This window comes from Vespa crabro, chromosome 14 (genome assembly GCF_910589235.1).
Source record: "Vespa crabro chromosome 14, iyVesCrab1.2, whole genome shotgun sequence".
Classification (NCBI taxonomy): Eukaryota; Metazoa; Arthropoda; class Insecta; order Hymenoptera; family Vespidae; genus Vespa; species Vespa crabro.
This window is the reverse complement of record NC_060968.1, coordinates 2,753,657-2,769,142: the sequence shown is the minus strand read 5'-3', so window position 1 is coordinate 2,769,142 and position 15,486 is coordinate 2,753,657. Positions and strand designations below refer to the sequence as shown.

At 36.1% G+C, this 15,486-nt stretch overlaps 1 protein-coding gene across 5 annotated transcripts in view; it reads left to right on the top strand.

The window, feature by feature from the left end:
• Window positions 1–2,781: 2,781 nt before the first annotated feature.
• LOC124429090 overlaps window positions 2,782–15,486 on the top strand; it is a 29,165-nt gene continuing 16,460 nt past the window's right edge. Inside the window, exons 1-4 of one of the 5 annotated variants that reach the window (XM_046973918.1) lie at window positions 2,782–3,502; window positions 6,391–6,751; window positions 7,411–7,863; window positions 8,199–8,737. The gene's annotated coding sequence lies outside the window, so the exon portion shown is untranslated. Of the gene's footprint in view, window positions 3,503–6,265; window positions 6,752–7,410; window positions 7,864–8,198; window positions 8,738–15,486 lie in introns of those variants that run through there. The other 4 variants (XM_046973915.1, XM_046973914.1, XM_046973916.1 and 1 more) reach the window with 4 other exon arrangements.

The window sequence follows — 15,486 nt, the reverse complement described above, 5'->3', positions numbered from 1 at the left end:
AAATAACGATACGGGTCAAAGGTTAACCAATAATTTTTAAGGAGATCCTATCACATTTATTTATCCATATATATACATATATATATATATATATATATATATATATAATCTCTCTCTCTCTCTCCCTCTCTCTCTCTTCAATTGAACGTATATATCATCGATGGAATTCCAATTAAAAGAGACGGAAGCATAAAATCCCGAAAGGCATGTACCTTTCTTACGCGATATTATTATTAAAGTATTTACGAGATGAATTTAAACTCAATCGTAAATTTACTTACTTTTTAAAGTTCCGTCCGTCCTAAATACATATATAAAATTATTTCTAGAACATTTACGACATCCCTAATAAAAAAAAAAAAGAAAAAAAAAACATGCAAAACCTGCAAGAAAATAAACTCGTTTCCACTTGAATTAACAAATGAATTATTTAATATTACACATCTCGCTAAGATATCGAGCTATAATTTTATAATTTCATTTACTTTTTATACGATATATTTCTAATTTTCTTTTTTTTTTTTTTTTTTTTTTTTTTATATAGAAAAGAAGCTTTTAATTCGCCATTATAGGCGAACGATTTTTACAAATCTTTCCTTTTTTCAAATCTTTACAAGACTCTTCGTCTTTTTATCTCTTTTTATTTATTTATTTATTTATTTATTTTTTTTTTTTTTTTTTTAATAAAAATCTAATAATCATTACGACGTACGATTTCAAACGAACGCTTGCTTTTAATTAATTCATGTGACTTGAAATTAATTTAAATAGGGTTACTCGTCGTAACATTAAACATTTTAAATAATTACCGATGTATCCGATAAAAATATAAAGAACAATATATAATTCAATTGATAAATGCGATTATCTTACTTACCGACAACTTCTATAAATAAAGTTCAAAGGTTACGATGCATTTACGAAGAATGATATCTATGATCGCCATCTTTCTCTCTCTCTCTCTTTCTTTCACGTTCCTTCGTACTTATCTCTCTCTCTCTCTCTCTCTCTCTCTTTCTCTCCCTTTGTCTAGTCTTCCTCTCTTCTCGACCTGTGAAAATGCGAAGAGACTTTATTACGTATAAAATAAGACGGCCTCTCTAGATCGCTATAAGGGCCCATAATTTTCTAAACAAGCGACAAGAAAACTTTTTCTTATGCATGCAATTCGTATGATAAAGTGCAAAAAGTATGACGGAGAATACTTTAAGTATGTTCCATGGTAAAACTATCCACGAGAGGAAGTTATTCTTATTGAAACTTTCACATACTATACTTGAAATAACTTTGCACGATCGTATAATAACTAAATCGAGATGCGCTTAAATATTATCAAATAATTGATAAATACTTAAGATATTTATGAAGTATAACGTCGATAATGAAATTTGTAAAATTTCGAAAGATTTTCTTACTATTCTTACCTTCCTACCCGTTCTACTCCTCCCACTTCTATGGCCATATAAATCAATCCGTTGAATTCCCCCTTATTAACGTACTTATTATTTAAACAAGAATATAATGCGAAGAATGTTATTTAATTTCATTTAGAGACTTACGATTAATTAATAATAATTATCTTAAGCTTATTATAAGAAAGACTTACGTGATGATATTAGAAATTGAAGAAAACTTATTTTCTTGAAAAATTTTAACGAATATTCGAAGCACTTCTTCGTTATACCAACGAACATTTTAAACCGCAATAATGACCATAGGGGCGCTGCAATCAATGATTCAACCAATGTCTCGAGTATGTTATTACGTTTTTAACCAATAAAAAGATCGATCGAATATTATACAAGATTTTCTACCAATCGTAATACAATCGAATACGTTCTTTAATAACGCGTAATTTGATTGGTCGAATATAATTGATAGTTTGCAATGATATTATTGAAAAAATCTGATTTATCCATTAAATATTTCGATCTATTAAACTAACAAATTTTAATACGATTAATAGTGAAAAGTAATATATTTTAATTGTTCTACGAAATGTTTCTATCATCTTCAAACGTAAATATTTTATTATGATAAATTTAATGAGAATTATATCATGAACTTGAACAAAATTATTATAATATCGATGACGTAACTTAACCTGTACAGAAATTTATTTACGTTACTATCGTAAATATTTCACGAGCGGAGAAATAGAACAAGAAGAAAAAAAAAATATATATATATATATACACATATATGTGCACGTATACAAAGAAATATATTGTAATTAATATTTTCAGATTATAAGATATTCCATCGATCGTAAAATTTACGAGATTCACGTGAGGTTAGTCACTTTTTATACGTAAAAAACAAAACGATTGATAAAACATTTATTATAAACGTTATCCAACGTAATCGTTCGTTCTATTATGTAATAAGATATCATCAATGGTATGACATAGTTATCAGAGTATATAGAGTCATTGAATCGTTTTATTAAATTTCTAGTTATCATCTCGTCGATCATATCGATCGAAGATGAACGAAAGCGAGGAAGCACGACGGAAAGTGGAGGGCTTGTGAGTTGGAACAATAGGATACCGTACGTTCGTTGCACTCCGCAAAAAACGGGAAAGAAGTCACGATCGGCCTCGACAACCGTGCAAGTTTGAAATGCCTCGGGAGAAGCGTTCATCCGCTCTCGTTCGACGTACATTTATATATATATATATATATATATATATATATATATATATATATATATATATATATATAAATTGTATTACCAATGTACATAGAAATGTGTAATAGATAAAAAGAAGAAAGGTATTTAATGATTTTAATGATTACTTCGAAATGATTAACATATGACATATTTATTTAGAAATATTTTAAAGTCTAACGTTATAAAGGAATTCTTTGAATACGGAAAATTAGGAGTCTATTGTAATGCATTTGAAATGCATTTGAAGTGCCTGATCGTAATAGAAATAAAGTACTAAAAATAGGAAAAAGGAGGTTTGATAGAATAGAATGACCGTTGCGCCACTTCACGACCTTATTCTTTCGACTGGTATCTTCGAAAATGCACCTCACGTGCCTGTATGACACGCACGGACGTGGTCTAGGGTCTGATGGTATGGCGTTCGAATCGATCGCGAACTCGACAACCTCGTGAGAATCAGACGAGAACGTCTCAGCGAGCACGAAAGTGAACGAACCAAGATCGCGACGTTGAACACGCTGATCTTCTCTCTTCTTCTTCTTCCTCTTCTCCTTTTCTTTTTCTTCTTCTTCTTCTTCTTCTTCTTCTTCATCTTCTTCTTCTTCTTCTTCTTGTTCATGCATTCAGTCAACTTATTACTCCTTTTTTCTTTTAGGGTGAAGGATCAACGATGCTCGCATTTCGCCGCCTTCTTTTGAGAAATCGACGACATTTTTATTTCTTCCTGCCTTGGTGGAATTTCACGTCGTTATCGCGAAACAGGCGAAAATGGAGAACGTCAGTGAAGACGTCGACGATGTGAAAAAATTGGAAGCACCTCTTGCTTTGGTAAGAAGATGACGAAGGTGGGGAGGGGGCGGGTGGGCTGGGATGGTCTTGGGAGGAGGGTGGTAGTGACGATGGTGGGGGCAAAAGGCAAGGAATTGCGGCTTGTACGTTTCGAAGTGTAATTTACAAGGCAGAACGGTAAAAATAATGGTACGCTCGGCGACGGGCCGTTCTTCGCCGTCCGTTAAACTTAATGACGCTTCCATTAGTCGGGAATTAAAACTGATTCGGTGTGTTCTCACCCAAGTCTCTCGTATTTTCCTTAAATTTCTTCGATGATACTTAAACACGCAGAAAGATATCATACAGGACGTTGTAATTATTGGGTAAAGTAAATATTTCTTAAGTGGTTACTTACGCACACACACACACACACACACACACACACAAACACACATACATACATACATACATACATACTTATATACATAACACTTCCGTTTGGATTGAAAACTTTTTTAAAACGACGCGACTATTCGCATGATTCTATATATTGATATGAAGAAATATGATACGTCATACGTAAATAAATAATCGTCTCTATCGCGATCCAAGTTCAGAATACACTTACATATCTTTTACGACTAACCACCGGTATATATCGCGTACAACTTATCGTTCGCGGACCGTTCAATTCGTTCAAGACAGTCTTGAGAAATTTTTCATTCTTAAGTTACAAATGTAAATTTCGACATTATCCGTGGCATCAATTTTCTTTCACAAGCAATAAGCGTACCCTCTCTCTTTCCTTCTCTCTCTCTCTCTCTCTCTCTCTCTCTCTCTCATTTATTAAAGATACCACAAGAGCTATAATTCACGACCAAATTTCTATATTGCACCGTACAATATTTCTTTTAATCTTCGAACCTACGGTATTTTTAATGTTTTAATCTTCGAAAAGATACACGTCTGATATCATGGAAATATTTCTCTTTTAATTTATTTTCATTCATTTATATATATATATATATATATATATATATATATATAAATATATATGTATGTATGTGTATGTGTGCGCGCGTATAAATTATGTTTAATATCTCAAAGATTATTTTCATATCTTAAGTAATGTCGAAATAATCGAGGAGATTTTAGGAATAAGGAGATCTCTCAGATCGGTACGGTAAACAAGAGACGTTCGGGAGGATTCTCGATAGACATGCTAGTAAGCAATACTATTGGAGAACAACAGTGACTATCGAGTAAAGAGAGAACTGCCTTTTAGGGCAGTTAAGCGCACGACGACGCCTCACCTCGTCCTCGTCTCGTCTCGTCTCTACTCTTCTCTTCTCTTCTCTTCTCTTCTCATCTCTTCTCTTCTCATCTCTTCTCTCCTCTCCTCTCCTCTTCTCTTCTCTTCTCTTCTCTTCTCGACTAGCCAGCCTCGCCTGGTGGATCGGTTCGGATCGCTCATCGCACACTCTTTCCCCTTCTCATCGTCCCGTCTCTCCTACCGACCCCGATCCTTCTCAGAACGCGCGCAGGAGACTACATCGGGTTTTTAGCGCGATCTTGAAAACGGAAAATGTCTCTTTTTTCGCCGTGCACGACGCGACGCGAGGCTCACGGCTCCGGTAGATCTTCAGGCGTTTCATCCTCGAAGTCGTGCTTGACGTTAGCATTTGCTTTTCTCAAGAGCAAACTTCGATGGTGCCTCGAAAGTAAATAAAAAAAAAAAAAAAAAAAAAGAAAAAGAAAGAAAAGAAAAAAAGAGAGAAAAAAAAGAAAGGAAAGGAAAGAAAAAGAAGACAGGAAAAAAGCCGTATCTTCTCCCCATCGACCTATACAAAGGTTAAGAACGGCGAACTTGACTTGTTATGGAGAATATATATATATATATGTGTAGATGGAAAAAAGAAGAAGAAAAAGAGAGAGAGAGAGAGAGAGAGAAGGAGAGAAATATTTTCACAAATTGAAACAATTTGTTCCGAAGATATAATCAGAGATTATCCGAAGATATTTGTCCTGTCAAGTAAGCGATGTGAGTATTATATTCCATTCGGGGATGTATACGACATGGAAACAGAAAAGCTGATTGGGAAAAAAGTGTAGTCGTGTGGATAAGGAAAGGACGTGGGGGGAAAGAAGGGAAGAAGAAGAAGAAGGAGAAAAATAAGAATAAGAAGAAGAAGAAGAAGAAGAAGAGCGAAGGTGAAGGTGGAGATGGAGGTGGAGGTGGAGAATGAAATGGTGCGATAGCGGTAGAGACAAGGAGAGAAAAGGAGAGAGGAATCAAGAAAGAGAGAGAGAGAGAGAGAGAGAGAGAGAGAGAGAGAAAGAAGTAAGTATAGTAGAAGGGAGGGAGGTGGAAAATGCGCCCGGCTACGAAAGAGGGCCTGACAGGGGCCAACGATCGAGAATGACCAACCAACGGCGATGTTCTCGATGATGATCCTGATATACTAATTTTTCGAATGTCCTTCTTATAGGGAGAGAGACAAGATCGAACGTTCGCCGGCAGGACAAAGTTTTTCATACTGTGGTGGGAGAAAACGAGCAAACCACAGAGTCGTCTCGATCCTTACGTACCATTCAGAAAAGAAGAAGCATCGTAGATCCTTCGAGAGATATTCGTCTCGTTTGAAACTTCCAAGACCGGCAAAAGGGAGAAGAAGTAGAGGGAAAGGAAGCGAAAGGCTTTGAAAAAGCGAAAAACAGAAAAGAAAAAGGAAAAAGAAAAATTATTGGAAAGAAAACGAAAAATGAGAGAGAGAGAGAGAGAGAGAGAGAGAGAGAGAGAGAGAGAGAGGGAGAGGGAGGAAGAGGGAGAGGGAGGAAAAAGAGGGAAACGTATGTAGGGATATAACGATAATTAATTTTTATTAAGACGCATCGTTCCAATTAAAAAAGAAATTCTTATTTATATATCCAACGTATCGTTTTAGAACAAATTTTGTCCGAGAAATGTTACGAGTATTCTTACGAAAGAAAGAAAGAAATTTAGAAAGAACGGAGTAATAGGAAGAGGAATAAGAGGACAAAAAGAAAAAAGAGAAAGAAAGGGAAAGAAGAAGAAGAAAAAAAGAAAAGAAAGAAAAAGGGCACTGATGATCGAAAGAAGGAAAAAGGTAAAGAGGAAAGAAAGAGAGAGAGAGAGAGAGAGAGAGAAAAAGTTATGAAAAATGAGTCAAAGTCGGTGGCGTAGAGTCCTTTCGGTCAAAGCAGGGAAAAAGCTTAATTAAAGGGCCAGGACATTGGTAGGAGACGACGGCGAATTGCAACGGGACGTCCGGCACGATGCAATGGGTAAGGTGGACCAAGAGGGGCGAGGATGGTAAGGGAAGGGGGGGATAGGAGGGGGGCCGGGGGAGGGAGGGGGAGAAGGAGGTAGCCGGTAGACGCATTCCAGAAGGAGACCGCGAGCGGACTTTGAATCACGACGAAAAGTCTGGGCCGATTACTTGGGGCGTTCGATTTCCAAGGGATTCGGAGAATCCTGTCGAAGAAGCTCGGCCAGTGGCGGCAGCGCCGGTGGCGGTGATGGCGGCGGTGGTGGTGGTGATGGTGGCGGTGGCGGTGGCGGTGGCGGTGGCGGTGGTGGTGGCAACAGTAACAGCAACAGTAACAGCAATAGCGACGATGACGACGACGACGACGACGACGACGACGGCAGCAGCGGCGGCGGCGGCGGCGGCGGCGACGACGTCGGCCAAGTTTTCGGTAAATGTGTCGAAGCCCGTTCGAGGTACGGCGAGTCCAGTGTCGTTGGCCTCTCTCTCTTCGTTGCTGCCGTTGCTAGCGGGCTGTTCGCCCTGCCGTCGACCGCCACCGTCACCGTCTTCTTCTTCTTTCTCCTTCTCTCTCTCTCTCTCTCTCTTTCTCTCTCTCTCTCTCTCTCTATCTCTATCTTTCTCTCTCTCCGTTTCTCTCCGTTTCTCTCTTTCTTTCTTTCTTTCTTTCTGTAGGACGATGCGTATACGCTGACGCCACTGGTTGCCGCCACCGCCAGCCGTACAGGCGGCCGCCACTGGCTGCCTCTACGGCACAGAGAATCCGAGGCTGCCAAGGCATATCCCTGTCCCCTCCTGCCCAGAGAAGCCATCCTCTTATTCCCACTCCTCCTACGGAGCACCTGTCGTGCCAGGGAGTTCTGCGCGTTAGGGGCGCTCGCCGGAGGTAAGTAGACGGCAGGTTATCAGTCGACAGAACATCTTCGTCGCGAACGGAACCGTGAATCGGCGTGCCTGCGCATTCTGCGGCGGTGAACAAGATCGAGAGAGAGAGAGAGAGAGAGAGAGAGAGAGAGAGAGAGAGATAGAGAGAGAGGGAGAGAGAGAGAGAGAGAGTTTTCTACCGTTTTTGTGGTTACAGCTATTTTCGAATCAATTGAAAGAAAAAAAAAAAAAAAAAGAAAAAAGGTAGAGAAAGAATATTAGAATCATCAATTCTCGGATTATATTATAAAAACTCCAAAAGTGTTTATTCTTCTAATTATTATTATTATTATTATTATTATTATTATTATTATTATTATTATTATTATTATTGTTATTATTGTTACTCTTATTATTATTATTATTATTGTTACTCTTATTATTATTATTATTATTGTTACTCTTATTATTATTATTATTATTATAATTGTTATTATTATTATTATTATTATTACTACTATTATTGTTATCTATATAATTATTATTGTAATTGTTATTATTATAATTATAATTATGATAATAATAATAATTATTATTAGTATTCTTACAGAGATCGGTTTGAATCGTCCGCGTTTAAGAACGCATGCGCAAGGGAGACGCGAACTCTATAGTAATCTCTCTGTGAGTTTGCGCGATGCTCGCGACCGCGCCAAGGTAAACGCCGACAAGGAGGTCACGGCACCGGTGAATTGTGTTAAGTGACGGAAATCTCGTCAAGAAGAGTCTCGTTCTCGAAGAGTACGACGACGACGATCACGAGGACAACTATTACGAGGAACTTTGTCTGGTTTTAAGTCTGGACGAGTGTCGATGCAGTGTTAGATCAAACTGATCCAACTTGCGACTTTACGTCTTTAAGCGTTACGCGCGGTTACTCGCGAAGAGATCGAGAGTTGAACGTTCGACCTGGAAAAGAAGGAGACAGAAAAAGAGAGAGAGAGAGAGAGAGAGAGAGAGAGAAAGGACGAAAGCGCGAAGAAGCGATAAGGAGATAAAGGTGTCTGCCGGGATGCGGTACGAGAAGCCGTTCAGCTCCAGCTAACACGTGGTGACGATCCACACACTCCAAGATCGCGAGGTAAATCAGCACACTTTTTTTTTGTCCCTCACCCGCCTTAATCTCCCCCTTTGTCCATTCTATTTATTATAATATCTCTATTTATTATAAATTATTTCCATAAGTATTGAAGTTATTTTGATATAACGATAATCGAATCGTTATATTATCTATCGTTTCGAATTAATGATTCAGAATAATTTTACTGATTAATAATCATTCGGATAAAGTTATATTATACATTCTGATTAAACATTGGTTGATTATATCAATTGAAATAATTAATCGATATAATCATCCTAAACACTAATTAATCTTTATTTATTGTAAATTTTTCAATAATCCGTTCGATAAAAATCTTACCGATTTTAGTGGTCACGTATATGTTCAATTGAACGTAACCGAAACGGATTTGTTGAAATTTATATATATATATGTATATATATAGCGGATGTTTGCCCGGTGTAACTGATATCATTAACGAATCAAAGTATCGTTTATATAGAACCAGTGGAATGCGCATATATACATATATACATATGTACATACAATACACGTCCTAATTTTCGACGGTTGATTTGCTATCGAAAATTTTCCGAATGGTATCCATACGTGTCGAAAAAATTCGATATCTTTCAAAAGAAAACTCGTTAGAGAATGATCATTACACGTAATCTATTTGATACTGCATCGAGTATTGAATTTTAACGAAATAAAACAAAACCAATTAACAAAAGAAAACAAATATATATATATTAGGGGGACCGGAAAGTAATGTCGTTTCTGCGCATGTCGATATTTGATTGTGATTAAAAATAAAAACTTGTTAAAAATTTATTCGTTTGAATTTAATTTAAGAAAGCGACATATATATATATATATATATATATATATATATACGTTATCTTTTTTTAAAAAATCGTGGATGAGAAGAAAAGAAAAAAAAGAACAAAAAAAAAAAGAAAAAGAAAAGAAAGAAAGAAGAAGACAAAAAAAAGATAAAGGAAGAAATTTTTGAGAAGAGAGAAAAAAGGAAAGAAGAAGAAAATGAAAAAAAAAGAGAAAGAAAAAAGGAGATCGAGTTTCAAGGATTAATATATAAATAATACGGTCAGCTGTTATACTTAAGAGAACGATATACAATCGTTAAAATCGTGCAACGACTTAGCAAACTCCGATGATCCGCTTGCCGATGTTAACGCGTGCGGATTGAACGAACCGCGGCGAGACATCCAGGCGGATAAGGTTCTCTTACGAGTAAATCGAAGTGGGGAGGGAATGTGGTCGGTCGGGAGGCAAGGAGGCCTCACCAAAATTTTCGTGCCGCCGATCTCGGCGCAATGTGCCTGGGATCTCCACGTGCTTTGGGACCAACTCTCTCGCTCTCTTTCTCTCTCTCTCTCTCTCTCTCTCTCTCTCTCTCGTCTTAAATCTACCGTTCTCCTCTTCTTCTCTCATCGACCTCTCATTCCCTCTCATACGAATAGAGGCCCCATTCCCGCGGGCCTTACAACCTCTTCTCTCCTCTACCTTCTTCTCTCTCTATCTCTCTCTCGTTCTCTCTCTCTCTCTCTCTCTCTCTCTCTCTCTCTCTCTCTCTCTCTCTCTCTCTCTCTCTCTCTGTCCCTCTCTTCTCTGTTTCTCCCTCGACGCTTCAGAACCAAGTCGAGCACCCAACCGCTTCGCGGATCCCACAGAGACGAGAAGTTAGCGCGCTCATTCCGGTTAGCGGTTCGAGAAACGCTCTTGCTCTTTGCTCCCGTGTCGTGCTGCGACAGTCGAACGTACGTTTCTAATATACGAACGTTAACGTGCACACGTTAGTTCGTTAGTTTACCTTTGAAAGAAAAAAAAAAAAAAAAAAAAAAAAAAAAAAAAAAAAAAAAAATAACCGATACGAATCGTAATAATTCCGTGTAATAAAATTATCATTACTTAAATTTAATATGAACAAAATTCTTTAGATTAACGAATTTTGTTCGTTGTGTGTTAATAAATAAAACGAACGTTATGTTTTATATCTGGATTCATTATGAAAATTATATTTAATTATGATCGTTATTTAGATATCGTGTTAGGGATTCGTTTTAATTCCATAACTGTCTATATTAATTTTTAAAACTTTTATATTGCCCTCCCCCCCCCTCCCCTTTGATATTTCGTTTAATTCGTTAGATCTAAAAAGTAATAAATCGATAATAAAATTTCTATATTAAGAAATATGCAAATTTATATAAGAAATTAGAATTGATTAGAAAGAATAGAGAGAGAGAGAGAGAGAGAGAGAGAGAAAGAGAGAGAGAGAGAGAGGGAATGATAGAATGATAGAAACGAGGATTTGTTAAATAAATTAATAAGTATTTAACGAAATATCAACAGAATCAAAAGATTTATTGCACTCATAATCCTCTTGTAAATTATTAAAATTCTTCTTCCATATGCGTAGAATTTATCGTCTTTATATAAACAGACATAAACATACACACACACACACACATATATATATATATATATATACATATATATATAGTACGAATGAAATTGATTCGAAACTTAAGATAAAGACTGTGGATGTCGGAGGGGGATACGGGGGTTATGAGGGTTATGGAGTAGCGATGGGGGGGGAGGCGGGGGAATAAAAAAGATACCTATAACTATATCTTTTCGCGTTGAAAGAAATAATCATCAAAGGAGAGAAGGAGACCCAATGGAATTTCTTTTTTGAAAATTTACATTGAAATAAGTCGGGGAACGTCCGTTTGTCCTCTCCCGACGGATATCAGAGGACTACGGCGGGGCAGAAGGAGTACGCTAACGGTTTTCGAACAGGTGTCATCTCCTTTTTCCGCGCTTCATGAAATATTCACCAGGCATACGATTACGTTAGTAGACGCGCACTAATCCGTGCTTCAGTCTTCGTCTTCTTCTTCGTCTTCGTTTTCCTCATCGTCTTCTTCGTCTTCGTCGTGGTCGAAGGGCATTCAACCTTAGCAATGTGTGCCTGTGTTGTCTCGAATGTGAGATCACGCCCGACATAACTTTGCATTCGTATATCTGCTCCTCTAATTTCTCAGAGAATTAACATTGGCACTTCGCGGCTTTGGTTATTTGTCGAACACACAAAACGAAAGACACCAAGTCTCTCTAACCATATATATTTCTTTTCGTTTTAGCGTCTACCTTGTCTTCCCTGAGAATAACAATCGAGTTTATTCTCTTACCACGTTTTCCTACGATACACAGTACATACACGTGATATCTACCTACCTATCCACCTATCTACTTTCCTACCTACTACCTACCTACCTACCTACCTACCTACCTACCTACCTACCTACCTACCCACCTACCTACCTACCTACCATGCTCTCTTGCGAATTCTAATTCACCTCTTGGGGTTACGTAACTATGTTTCGGCTTTTGGAATTGCTCGGCACGAATCTCGCCGACGGCAACGTTCCTGTCGGGAATCGTGAAATACCTTGTTTTATATCTTCTCATAGATTTATGATTATTTTATTTTCTTTTTTATTATACTTTTTTATTTTCTTATTTATTTATTTTCTCTTTTTTTTTTCTTTCTTTCTTTCTTTCTTTTTTCTCTCCTTTCTTTTCTCTTTCAATCACGTTTGTTTCCCCGTTTTTTTTTATTAATAAAACGTACGGGCTATTTCATTATGAAAATCTCTATACGCGAAATTATCGTAGAGAATTATATGTCTTAGACGTTATAGCTTTGTAAATCATATATTTAATGGATCCTATAAAAAAAAAAAAAAAAAAAAAAAAAAAAACAATAATAATAATAATAATAATAATCTCAATTAAATTGTAGGATAAAAACTATCGAAGATATGTCACGAGATCTTAATGAGAAAATTTTGAAAAAAAAAGAAAAATAATAATAATAATAATAATAATAATAATAATAATAATCTCAATTAAATTGCAGGATAAAAACTATCGAAGATATGTCACGAGATTTTAATGAGAAAATTTTGAAAAAAAAAGAAAAATAATAATAATAATAATAATAATAATCTCAATTAAATTGTAGGATAAAAACTATCGAAGATTTGTCACGAGATTTTAATGATAAAATTTTGGAAAAAAAAAAAAGAAGCTATAATCTCGATTAAAATTTTAGAATAAAAATTAATTATTTAGGAATAAAATATTAACAGAGATATCGTTAGAATTTATAAGAGGAAGAAAATTCGTCGAAAACAAAAAAAAAGAAAAAAAAAAAAGAAAAAAGAAAAAGAAAAAGAATTTTCTTAAAATTTATTTAGCTTTAGCTTAAAATTATCGAAAGGGACGTTAAATAAGATCGAACATTGAGTAAGTCGTACGATTACAGGTAGGCCTTTCAGTGGCTACTAGTGCCGTTGAAATGGTCCATAATACTTTAATCAACGTATCGAAACCCAAGAGATATACGAGGCGTGTCGTAATCGGAGCGGGAGTTAGGCTCGTGTCGCTCGTGTTCGTGTACGTCGATTATTGCCGAGGATTCGAGAACGCGTGCACGCACGATAACCGGTATCGTCACAGATCCATGCCATTATCCATTATACGCGCAGGTATTACGTTCATTTGACACGCTATCCGAGTATTCGAGGTGCGCATAACCGACAAAGTAACGCGATTCCGCGTCCCGAACTGGGACACAACACGCGTGTGCATCTCCATGCGTGGCTAATCCAAGTTGATCTCATTAAACCGATGTTGGATAGAGAAGGCTAACAGATAGCAAAGAAATTATCTCTGTTATGCCTATGTACTTCCCTATTTGAAATTGAGATAAAGAAAACGATTAAATGGATGACCAGCCGGCGAAACGTTTCTAATAAAAATGAAAATTGCGATAAATTATATCTATCTTTCTTTCTTTCTTTTTTTCTTATTATTTATTTCTTTGTATTTATACATAGATTCTGAACGGGAGCATAGAGAGAGCGAGAGAGAGAGAGAGAGAGAGAGAAAGAGAGAGGGAGGAGGGAAGGACGAGCTCTTAAGAAAAAATCCTTCCTAAGTTTTATTTGTTTTCCTTTCCCCTTCTTCTTCTTTTTTTTTTTTTTTTTCTCTTTTTTTTTTTTTTTTTTTTTTTTTTTTTTTTTTTTTTTTTTTTTTTTTTTTTATTTTTTTTTTTCTTTTTTTTTTTTTTTTTTTTTTTGATACATTTCATCTCCCAATAGAACACGAAATGACATCATAAGATTAACGGGGATATTATATTTAAATGTTTTTTTTATTTTTTTTATTTTTTTTTTTTTATTTTTTTTATTATTTTTTTTCTTTTTTATTTCTTTTTTTTTGGACAAATTAAAATTTGCATATATGCAATTCAAAGTCCGATGAAAATGATAGGAAGAAACGTTAAAGAAGAGAATTGCCTTTTACACGTAGGAAGTTAAATCCCATCTACCCTTCGTCGTTTCTTCTAATCACGATTACGCATTAATGCATTTGCTTTGCATGCCCTCTTATTCCATGATTTCCTACATCTTATTTCCTGTTCCCTTCAACCAGCAAAATTACTTTTTACGTAGAGTTTCGAGCGCACGCGCTATACCATAATACTATAACATACGACGCGGCCATTACTTCCTAACGAACGAGTAATAAGGATTTGAAAAAAGAGCAATTAAGGACCAACCGAGGTTGGCCGAGAGCACGCAGCGTTACGCGTTAATTTCAGTCGACTTTTTTCTAATCATTTCATCCGCTTCTAACTTTTTAAAATGATGAGCGAAAAGCTTTAGTACAGTCCAATGAAATTCTTTGTAGAAATTTATTCTTTTCTTCTTCTTTTTTTTTTATTTCTCCCTTTTCTTTTCTTCTTTTCTTCTTCTCTTCTTTTTTCCTTTTTTTTTTCTTCTCTTGTTTTTTTCCTTTTTTTCCTTCACAAACACTTCCTTCGTTTAAAGAGAAGAACGTTATAAGCAAAAAGAAAAGGAAAAGAAGAAGAAGAGGAAGAAGAGGAAGAAAAAAATTTTATCGATTTAATTGCTAGCTTCGATCACGTATAGATAATCCTAATAAATGTATTGCAGTAATAACAAGGACGAGATTCTCGAAACTTTTTAATGGGATAACTATGGTGTTAATTACGTTGACCATTCGTAGAGCTTGCCTTATTAATTACGTACACATGTGAAACATCCATTGACGATGTTACATCGTCATTCATACAGTTATATATATATATATATATATATATATATATATATATATATATATACGTATATACATAATATATATTATAGCTGTCTCTTTTTCGTACGTTATATATAGGTAGAATCACAACGAATTCCCATGAAAATTTTATACATACTTATGGTGTTTCAATGTCATTGGACACACGTTGATAATCGGCAATTGGCACGCGATAATTGCACTTTTTCTTCTTTGATTTCTCGTTCATCGTCGGTGATAGTCGTCCGATAGTAGTCAATGCGATCCACCGTATCGCATTTAACCGTTAACGTTAACATACGCGATCTCGGGCTCGGTGAATGGATCGTAAAGTCAATTACGTGCACTCTTACGGGTCGTGCGAACGAGACTCGTCTCTCGAACCATCCTTATCCTTCGTATATATCGTTCTCGATATTCTTTACGATTCACTGAGTGATAAACTCTCTCTCTCTCTCTCTCTCTCTCTCTCTCTATCTCTCTCTCTCTCTCTCTCTATCTCTATCTCTCTCTCTCGTGTAAACTGCAACCAGATCGTATACCGTCGTAACCAATCCAAATAGAGATGTAAA